The 11498-nt window shown below is 39.1% G+C and overlaps 1 pseudogene; it reads right to left on the bottom strand.

Annotated features, from left to right (window-relative positions):
• Positions 1-337: 337 nt before the first annotated feature.
• On the bottom strand, positions 338-4515 carry LOC101718243 (protein strawberry notch homolog 1 pseudogene; annotated as a pseudogene).
• Positions 4516-11498: the final 6983 nt, after the last annotated feature.

Raw genomic sequence — 11498 nt, 5'->3', positions numbered from 1 at the left:
CAAGAGTGAACCCTACTGGATGCAACCCGCGCAGCATTTGCTGTTATTGCATGAGACCAGTGCCCAGGAAAGTTCTGTATCAAAAGGGCAGGATGCTCACTCCAGCGCTCACGCTGCTCGGACGGCAGAGGAAGGCAGCAGTGCGGCAGAGGACACAGAGGACGGGCCTGACAGAGCGGCGATGCGAGAGGGAGGCTGAAGAGCAGGGAATACAACACCCCGAGAGCCTGTGTCCACTCTGCTTTGGATAGTCTTTGGGTTCCACCGGACGACGAAACACACCAGTCAGGGTAGTCAAGGAGGAAGGTCTACACCCGTGCCGATACCTGTCTGTCCTTCAGGCGTTGCTCAGGTTGACGATGCTCTGTGGGTGATGCTGCTGCCACAGCTGTTTCTGCTGGACCGCAAGCTGCTGAGACTGGTCTGAAGTTGAAAGGAGAGTTACGAGAGGAGACACACAATTTGCCGGAATGATCAAGCCTACAATCCGTTGTCCATCTCCTGTCCTTAGCTGAACTACCTATCTGCATTTTCACTTTCGTGCAGCTGACAGAGGCAAGCACACCCTCCACTTTTGTCCACACACTCAGGACAGAGCGTGTGTACAAAAGACGTAATACGCGCGGCAGCGAAGACAGATCTCACAGACTAATCCCAAGCTTGCTTTTTTGCAATTGCCACTCCAATAAGCATGAGTACAAGTATCTGCGGATGAATTATACTGGTCTAACCAGTGCACAAGGGCACCTTCTGAGACTACCTTCTTATACTTCTTTTTGAGATCATCATAAATTTCTAATTTGAGCTGCTTCCCAGTATTTGGTCGATAAACTAAGAAAAGTTTCCTTTTAGGGTTTACTTGACTAAGATGGCAGTTTTCTTGTTGTTCCTTATTTGCAGTGACAAGTAGAAGTCATCATCTGGTCCTGTCAGCTCAGCTCAGATCTTGGTTGCTTCCTCCCAGGACATTCCCCTCTCTACACTGATGGTGTACAACTCTACATGGCCAGAGGTCGAATAGCCTGGAGTCAGAAACTTCTTAACATTGCTTTTCCTCACCTTCTCATCTCCAGAACCAAGATCTAGGATTCCCATGTCATATCATCCATTTGTTTTGGCATTCTGAACAACTGCAGTAAGCGTGTCTGTGAAATACTGAAATAAATCATTTTGTTGATGCACTTCCATGCCCAGAATTATCTTTAAGAACTTTCCTATGTTGTTATAATCATTATCGAGACTAAGAATTCCTGAGCGATTGTCCACATTTATCAGGCCTACACCTATCAGTTCTTGTCCAACATCTTTGAAGAATTCTCCAGGATAGTCTGGAGGTGGTGATACCATAGGATAATCAAAATTTACAATGGATTTCATAACGATTTCTAAAGCATTTCTTCCATACTTATTGTCAAAGTTGAATCTGCTCAGATCCTGAGATTCTGTTGCTCTTCTGCCACCATGTGTAAGCGCCCCCAGGCTCTCAAGTCTTTTGGCAACAATGGAGGCAAATCTTTGTTCTCCTGCCAATTCAGAAATCAGAAAGACATACTCGAGAGCAGTCACTTGGTTTGATCTGTGAGTTCTTCCAAATTGTTGAATTGCTCTCTCAGCCCTCCAGGCTAATTCCAGAGTCATATGAACTCTTCACCTTTGATTTTTAGCTCTGCAATCTGCTTGTAATGAAATACCCGAGCTGGTAACTTCTGAGATGATAGCAATATTCTTATCGCCATCCATAAACCTTTGTTTTTCTGTAATGTTTAGTATTTCCACTGGCACGTCAAGTTCAGATCTTGACTCATAAGATATGCTTCCGTCATCATTGCTCAGAACCCGCCCCTTTTGGCCAGTCATCTCAGCAACATTCTCAGGGCCACCCAGCTTGTCGATAAGTTCATCCAGGGTATTAGGAGGGAGGTCTTCAGCTAACTTGTCTAGTTTCTCAAGTAGGTCTTTCTTCATCTGCTGGGCCCTTTCCACAGCATTCTGACTTGTTATAAGGCTACTGTTACTGCTGGCGTTACTGTTAGCTGGTGCACTGTTAGGAGCAGGTGAGATAACTGGTGTAGATGAAAAACTGGGTCATTTTGATCCGAGACCTGATGCTCATAAGGCACTTTGAAAAGAATCTGGATCTATACTTTTCTTCTCTTTTTTAATCTTTGTTTTTCTTATGGTCTTTTCTGATTAACCAAGGATCATCTTCATTGTCCTCCCTAGATTCATCTCAAAAGGGGTTGAAATCATCATCATTACCAGAGCTCATGTTTTTAGAGCTCTTGTAGTCACTTTCTTCAATGTCAGAGGCATCAGACTCACTTCCACTGTCATCGGAACTGCCATCTACGAGGCCACCGACTTTTTGTCCTTTTTTGGCTTCTCGAGTTATTTCTTCACCTTTCCATTTCTTCATTTTATTTTCTTTAGAAGGGCTATCTCTTGGTGAAGTGTTGTTACTTGGAGCTGTCAGATCAATTCCCAGCAAACTATACAGTTTTTTCCTGTCTGGATCAGGGAAGTGTTTTTCAATGAGTGACTGCAACACTCCTTTGGCAGTTGAAACAAAATCATTCAATTCTCCTCCACCCTCTTCCAAAGCTTCTAATGTTCTAGCTTCTCCTGTAGATTGCAGACCAATTACAACAAATTTTCCATTCTTGATTTCCTCCTGGGCTAGCTGCACAACCCTCTTTGGATGCTATGCACAAGTACTTGATAAACCTCTGGTATGTGGACCAGAACTGACCCCGCATGGACTTCATTCGCTGCTCAGCATCAGTCAGGTCCACAGCCTGCTGAAACTGCTCTCTGGCGATGACCCACAGCTTCAGTGCTTTGTTATACATTTTAACATAGTTCTGAGAAAGAAGAACTTCCTCAATTTTGAAGGTCACTCCAGTAAAACTCAGCTGTCAGGCAATATACATTCCTCTAAGCTTCATATCCATAGCAACTATTTCCATGGCACCAACACCTCTGCGCTCCACTGCTTGAATTAAATTACTGAATTCTCTAAATGGAGTCCCCTCACCCCAGATTCCAAGGTGGTTCATATAGGCCATGTTGCGTGGTTCCAAAGCACCAGGGGCACTTGCATAAACAACTCTGGCTTTTGACAATTTGTTCTGAAGCTACAAAACTGCTAAGCCTGTCTTAGTGGGTTTTGAAGAACCAAAAAGACATAAGTTTTTTACTTTATGACATTCATCAAACACTATCACTCCATCGAAGTCGTCACCACACCAATGCAGAAGTTGTTTTAACCTAGTTTTATATTTACCACCAGACTGACTTTCACCGATAAGGGAGGAATACGTAGCAAAAATCACTCCCTTTTTCATAACATAACTCCCATTATGTTTGGAAGAAATTTTTCCATATTTAAACATTTAATGAGTGGACCATAATGTTTTTTGCTCCAATATCCCTCAAATCTCTTTCAGCATCATACTTTAAGTCATTGGAAACACTGAACCACAATGCTCTCTTTCTACTCACAAATAATTTTCACAGATGATTCCTGCTATTGTCCTGCCTTTCCCTACACCAGCACCAGCACCTATTAAGAAACCAGCATGATCTCCATTAGGTAGGAGTGTTTCATGTTGCTGAGCTGCATATGTAATTGTCTCAAGCTGTAATGGTGATAACCAGCCACTGGCAATGGTTTCTTCAGAGATGGATATTTTATACCAAACATCAGGAGGGGTAACACTGGATAAAGAGCTAGTTTCCACTATAGCATCTGGATGATGCAGGCTGATTTTTAATTTCATTGTCATATACTCTGCATAGGTTTCAGCATGGCCCATTTCTTCTTGTCTTCCTCCTCTGGCTCATCTTCCTCTTTTACAACTGGAACCTTCATGGTTGAGGAAAAACTCCTCATTTTCAGGTCATTTATCCATATTCTTGCTACTTCTTTATTAGAAGACTCTTTCTTCACTGTACCACTGCTTACATCAGTAGCTACTGTTGCAACTGGCTGAGCAGTATCAGCAGGTGGCTTCAGCTTCATGAGTTCATTCAGACTAATATTTTGTGGTAGATCCTTTAGCTGAACCTGTCTTTTGAAGGTGCAGTGGTTACAGTGTTTCACACTGCAGGTGCTGACACTGAAGGGTGGGTGTTTGCAGTAGTCTGGATAAATTTTGTTAAAGAGATGGTCTGCCTGTTAGTTGTTACAGGTGGTGTTTTAGTCATTACAAGTGTAGATCCCTGGGTTGGAAGTTGATTTATTTGATTCAACACAAATGTTGCAGTCGATGGAGGCTGCTGCCTCACATTTAACAGCACAGGGGTGGGTACTGTCTCTGTTTCTTGTTTAATAGTAGTTGTGGCTTCTGCCTCCAAACCTAGTTCTAATGCACCAAGTGGCACCAACTGCTGAAGTACAGGTGTCGGGGTTGGAATTGCAAGGCCCACATCTCCATCAATATCAAAGAGGTCATTCAGACTAATTCCACTCTCACTCAAAGCAGCAAGCAGCAAATCTTGCCCCTGTTCCACCATTTTCCCTACGGGAGCCAACGCCAGGACAGCTTCTCTGAGCAGTGAGAGCTTGAAGAGCCCAAGGTGACTGGAACAGAAGCGGCAGTGGCAGCAGCGGCAGTGGGAGCGGTGTCCAGCTCTCCCTACCTCCCTGCTGCCATCTTAATATCAAATGATACTTAGCTGTTTTTCTTAGTTGCAATTATTTTTAGTTAGAAAATTCAGACCAGTATTTTTAGCAGTGGAACTGAGAAAGTAGAGAGAGAAAAATATTTTAAAAACTAATAGTCTCTGGGGTCCAGAGATTTAGCTCAGTGGTTCCACCACCTGCCTTGAAAGTGCAAAGGCCCAAGTTTGATCCCCAGCACCAAAAAAAAAATTGTCTCTAAGCTCATAGAACTGAAAAAAATCCATACAGCCAGTTTAAAACTATGTTTTCAGTTATAAAATCTACCAACCCTAGGCAGACCCCAGCCAGCGGCATGCCCAGATACCATCTGTAAGTGTGTGCAGGCCCCAGCTAGAGCCCTGTCAGGACAGCAGCACAGCATAGGGATCCAGAAGGCCATCATTCTGAGCCAGGAATTGTCACAGTGGTAAGCAGTAGAGAGAAGGCCTGTCTGAGGCTTGTGGAGAATTGAAGCCCACTGGGAAAACAAAGCAAAACCTCAATAAAGGTGCAACAGACTGCAACAGTTGATGAGTTGCTGGGGTCAACCTCTCCTACTGGAACCAGACTTGTTGTGGAGGAAGGGTGGCTCAAACCTGCAGTAGTACTGTGCAGAGTTCAAACCTGAAGGTGGTCAAGAAGCTCAATTCCAGCCTCACAGCCAGAAACCAGCCTGAACTTCAGTGGACTACAGCTGACTCCATGAGATTAGTTGACACAGATCTATATGCTATCCATGTTGTCTGCGGGGGACAAAAGAGCCATGCCTTGAATGGGACATTTTTTTCTTCTTTTTTTCCTTCTTCATTCCTTGTTTTAAGTAAAATTCCTGTTTTTGTCCTGTTTTTTCTCAATTGTTCTTATTTTTATAGGAGTAAGAATAGAATATTGGTTTTTCTGTTGCTTTCAGTTTGTTCTGTTCTTGTTTTTGTTTCTTCTTTTTCTCTTTTCCTTCTGTCTTTACCAGTTTCCCAAAGTTTCCATAATCTTCCTGTGTCCTCTAACCTTACTTCTAACCTTTCCCTCTTCTTCTATTTCTCTATCCCCACAACTCCTTCTAAATCTCCCCAGAGGACAAATTCATTATACTGGAGGGCTTATTTACTGCAAATATATTTCTGGTTGGTTCTAGATTTAAATATATAACAACAAATCTAGTTCATGTTGTCAAAGGTGGTAGATTAATAGTTACGACAGTTTGTCATTTTCTAGGCTGTGTTTGATTATATTGTTGATGCTGATTGTAAAACTTTGAACACAGTGATATGATTGTCCTAATCAGTTGTCCTTGCTGGTATACAAAGACTGAGATTATCTAAGGGCCATTACAGACTCGAAACCCAGAGACCAACTAAAACTGGAAGACAGTCCAAGAAGTAGTCATTCCCTAAGGGTTCTAAATACCAACAAGAAAGATACTCACAATAAGCATTTTACAAGCTGTAAAAGAAGAATTAAACCAAAAACATCAATAACAACAACAATAAAATAGACAAGGAAAGACACCTAAACAAGACTCAAAAGCAGTCTTCCAGATCACCAAAGGCAACTCCAACAGGTCTGAGGCTTGTGTGTTCCAATAATGGAACAATCTGAAACTCAACCACCTGACTCCATGAACTGGCAACAAAAGAGGATCTGGGAAAAAAAAATCAGAAATATTTTCTCAGATAACAACAGACATGGTGTCTGAAGTGAAAGACATGATTAACAACTCTAGACCAGACACAGATTAAAAATTACAGGAGCTCAGGAACATAATGGAATCCCAGAATAATAAAGGAATAGAATCAATACAACAGATTCTGACAGATATCCTGGAGATTAAAAACTCCATTTAAAGTATAAGCAGCAGAATGAGCCAATGTGAGGACAAAATATCAGGTATAGAAGACAGGATTATAATTAGTAAACAAGAAAAGGATTTCTTAAAAATAGCAAGGGATCACAAAAAAATCAATCCAGCAGCTCTTAGATGATGCAAAGAAGAATAACATAACACTGATTGGAGTCAATGAAAAAACAGGAGATAGTACAAATGACATTAAAAAACTGTTCACAGAAGTAATGGCAGAAAATTTACCAAGTAGGGGGAAAAAATTTGACATACAGATAAGTGAGGTATATAAGACTCCAACTAGCCAGGATAAAAAAAAAAAATCTAGACCTAGGCATATAATAGTCAAGATTCCAGAAACTCAACAGAAGAACAAAATACTACAAGCACATAGAGAAAAGAAACAAATCACATACAAAGGAAAACCCATCAGAATAACAGCAGACTTCTCAACACAAATCTCAAGTCAAAAAGAGCCTGGAGTGAAGTATTGCAATCCCTAAAGGAAAACAGCCTCCAATCAAGCTTGTTTTACCCTGCAGAACTATCTTTCAAAATTGACGGAGAAATGAGACACTTTCATGACAAAGAAAACCAGAGGAACTTCAAGAATACCAAACCAGCACTCCAAAAATTTTTAAATGATATCCTAGGAAAAGACAATGGGGATCACTATGCCAGGAAGCTCATCAGAATGAATCCATCAGGCAAGACAACAAATTAAATGAAAAGAGGAGAAAATATAAAATAAAAGAGACAACAAAAGGAAAATATCATGAAAAGGATAAGTCAATTTATAATCATCAATGTTAATGGTCTCAATTCACAAATCAAAAGAAATAGACTCGCAGAATGGGTCAAGAAGCAAGATCCAACAATATGCTGCATATAAGAAACACACTTAATTCAAAAAGAAACTCATAGAATGAAAGTTAAAGGGTGGAAAACAATACTCCATGTGACAGGAACCCCCAGAAAAGCAGCACCAGCTATTCTATTTGCAGATAAAGTGGATTTCAAACAAAGACTAATTGAGAGAGACAAAGAAGGCCACTACATCCTTATAAAGGGAACAGTCCAAGAGGAAGAAATGACAATCATAAATATATATGTACTGAATACTAGTTCATCCAACTATATAAAACAAATATTGATGGACATGAAAAACCAAATAAGCACTAATAAAATATTAGTGGGAGATGTCAATTTGCCATTATCACTAGATAGATCAACTAGACAAAAAGTAAACAATGAAATACTAGAGCTCAACCAAACTCTCTAACAAAAGGACTTAACAGATGTTTACAGAGTCTTCCACCCCAAAAAATCAGAATACACATTCTTTTTAACTGCACAAAGTTTGTTCTCTAAAATAGACCACATATTCACTCAAAGGACATGTTTAAGTAAATGCAAAGGAATTGAAGTTATCCCCAGTATATTATCAGATGAAGTTAGAGATCAATAGCAAAAGAAACCACAAGAATTTGATAAACACATTGAAATTCAGTGACACACCCCTGAGCAACCAATGGGTTACAGACAAAATGAAATAAGAAATCATACAGTTTCTACCATTAAATGACAATGCCAATACAACATATTGGGATTTATGGGACACAATGAAAACAGTCTTACAAGAGAAATTCATAGCAGTGAATATGCATATTAGGAAAACAGAGCAAGCTCAAATAAACAACCTAAGTATGAACCTTAAGCTTCTAGAAAAAAAAGAGCAAGACAAACCCAAAATTCATACAAGGGAGGGAATTATAAAGATCAAAACAGAAATCAAAGCAATGGAGACTAAGAAAACAATATAAAAAAAATCAATGAAGCAAAGAGGTGGTTCTTTGAAAGAATAAACAAAACTGGCAGACACTTGGCAAACATTATCAAAAAAAGAAAAGGCCCAAATCCATGCAATTAGGAATGAAAGGAGTGAAATTAGAACAGACCCAGCAGAAATCCAGAGGATCATCAATACCTACCTTGAGAACCTATATGCCAATAAGATGGAAAACACAGAAGAAATGGACAGATATTTAGACACATATAAATTACCAAAGTTGAATGAAGAAGACCTAAAAATTCTAAACAACCCAATATCAATGCATGATATTAAAAATGCAATTAAAAATTTGCAATGAAGAAAGGCCCAAGTTCTGATGGCTTCACTGCTGAATTCTAAAAGACATTTAGAGAAGAACTATTGCCACCACTACTGTTTAAACTCTTCAGTGAAATTGAAAGGGAATCAATACTCCCAAATTCATTCCCGGAGGCAATCATCCTCTTATCACAAAAGCAGAGAAAGACCCAACCAGAAAAGAGAACTATAGGCCAATCTCCCTAATGAATGTAAACGCAAAAATCCTGAATAAGATATTGGCAAAGAGAATGCAGAAGGTGATCAAGAAGATCACATATCCTGACCAAGTGGGATTCATCCCAGGGATGCAGGGATGGTTCAAGATACTCAAATCAATAAATATAATACACTATATTAACAGAGCCAAGGACAAAATCCATATGATCATCTCAATAGATGCAGAAAAAGCTTTAGACAAAATCCAACACCTATTCATGATAAAAAAAAAAAAACCCTACAGAAAATTGGAATAAATGGCCTTTATCTCAACCTGATAAAAGCCATCTATGAAAAACCAACAGCTAATATCATACTGAACGGTCAAAAACTGAAATCCTTCACATTAAAATCAGGAACAAGACACAAAATTCCACTGTCATCACTCCTCTTCAATATCACTCTGGAAACATTAGCCACACCAATTAGAAAAGAGAAAGAAATAAAAGGAATAAAGATAGGAAATGAAGAAGTTAAATTGTCATTATTTGCAGATGACATGATACTCTATATAGAAGACCCCCAAGAACTCCATCAAAAGTCTTCTAGAATTAATAACCAAATTCAGTAGAGTAGCTGGATAAAATGTCAACATATAAAAAAATCAATAGCCTTAAATTGTGTACCTAAAATGTACCAATTATTAGAATGAATAATCGATAATGTAAAATAGGAATAAAAGGTCCAAAGGGGTAGGGGTAGTGGCAGGAGCAGGGGAAAGGAAAGAAGGGAAAGGAAAAAATGATGAGAAATGGAAAAAATGGAAATAAAGTCTTTGTAAATAGGGAAGGGTGGAGGGCATGAAGGGAGGGCTAGGAATGGGGAAAAAATAAGAACCAAGATGCATTATATAAAGGTACAATTCCCAATGAGAAATGTAATTGTGTTGTATACCTACAATGTACCAATAAAAGAATTTAATCCAAAAAAAAAAATCAATAGCCTTTCTGTACACAAACAAAAAAATCACTGTGAGAGGAACTGGAGAAACAACTCCTTTCATAATAGCTTCCAAAAAAAAAAAAGAAATACCTAGAAATGAAACTAAGGAAATAAATCAAAGACATCTACTCTGAAAACTATAGCACTCTGAAAAAAGATCAAAGAGGATATCAGAAAACAGAAAAATAGACCTAGCTCCTGGGTAGAAAGAAACAATATAGTGAAAATGGCCATAATTCCAAAACTGTTTTATAGATTCAATGCAATTCCAATTGAAATTCCAACAGCATATTTCACAGAACTTGAGAAAACAATCCAAAAATTCATTTGGAACAAGAAGAGACCTAGAATAGCAAAAGCAATTCCAGGCAACAAAAACAAGGCAGGAGGTATCACCATCCCCAACTTGAAACTATACTACAAAGCTACAGTGAAAAAAACATCATGCTACTGGCAAAGAAACAGATCTGAGGACCAGTGGAACAGATTAGAAGATGCAGAACCAACTCCGGACATACTCAGCCACCTTATTTTTGACAAAGTTGTCAACCACCCTCACTGGAGGAAAGATAACCTCTTTAATAAATGGTGCTGGAAAAATTGGATTTCAACTTGCCAAGGATTACTATATCACTGACCCTGCACTAAACCTAAATTAAAATGGATCAAAGGTCTAAATATTAAAACAGAGACACTAAACTAGCTAGAAGAGCGGTTAGATAGAACTCTTGAAGACAATAGCATAGGAAAGGACTTCATGAACAAAACCTGAGTAGCACGGGAACTAGCACAAAGAATCAACAAGCGGGATCACATCTTATTAAAAAGCTTCTGCACAGCAAGTGAAACCACCAAGAGAGTGAAGAGACAACCCACAATGTGGGAAAAAATTTTTACCAGCTGTTCCTCAGACAAAGGTCTACTAGATATAAAGAAATTTTAAAAATCATACTTTCCAATTTTAGAGATTCAATCCAAAAATGGGCATCTGAAATGAACAGACATTTCTCAGACAAAGAGGTAGAAACAGCAAATAAACATATGAAAAAGTGTTCATCACTGGTCATTCGAGAGATGCAGATGAAAACAATGCTGAGATTCCATCTTATTCCAGAAAGAATGGGCGCTATCAAGAAATCAGCCAATAATAAATGCTGGCAGGATTGTGGGGGAAAAGCAACCCTTCTCCACTGCTGGTGGGAATGTAGACTGTGCAACCACTGTGGAAATCAGTATGGAGATACCTCAAAGAATTAGGACTGGAAGTCCCATTTGACCCAGCCATTACCCTGCTGGGTATCTTCCCAGAAGAATTAATAGAATCATACCAAAGTAATACATGTGAACCCATTTTAATAGTGGTGCAGTTTGTAATAGCTAAAACTTTGGAACAGCCCAATTGCCCATAAACTGGAGGCTGGATAAAGAAAATGTGTGTGTGTGTGTGTTTTTTTTAATAAAATGGAGTACTACTCAGCCATAAAGAATGAGAAACTGGAGATATTTATAGCTAAATGGATGTGCAATGAGGCTATACTCTTAAGTGAAATAAATAGGATACGAATGTATAAATACCAAATAGTGTCTCTGGTGTGAGAAACTGAAAGTGTAAATGAGGATCAAAATTTACAATAAATAATGTGAAATAGGAAGAAGAGGTCCAAAGGAGAAGGGAAAGGGGAAGTGGG

This window comes from Heterocephalus glaber, unplaced genomic scaffold (assembly GCF_053883595.1).
Source record: "Heterocephalus glaber isolate CG9 unplaced genomic scaffold, H.glaber_assembly_v1.0 deba00000122, whole genome shotgun sequence".
Taxonomy (NCBI): Eukaryota; Metazoa; Chordata; class Mammalia; order Rodentia; family Bathyergidae; genus Heterocephalus; species Heterocephalus glaber.
Note: the sequence above shows the minus strand (reverse complement) of the source record. Positions and strands in the feature narration are given on the sequence as shown.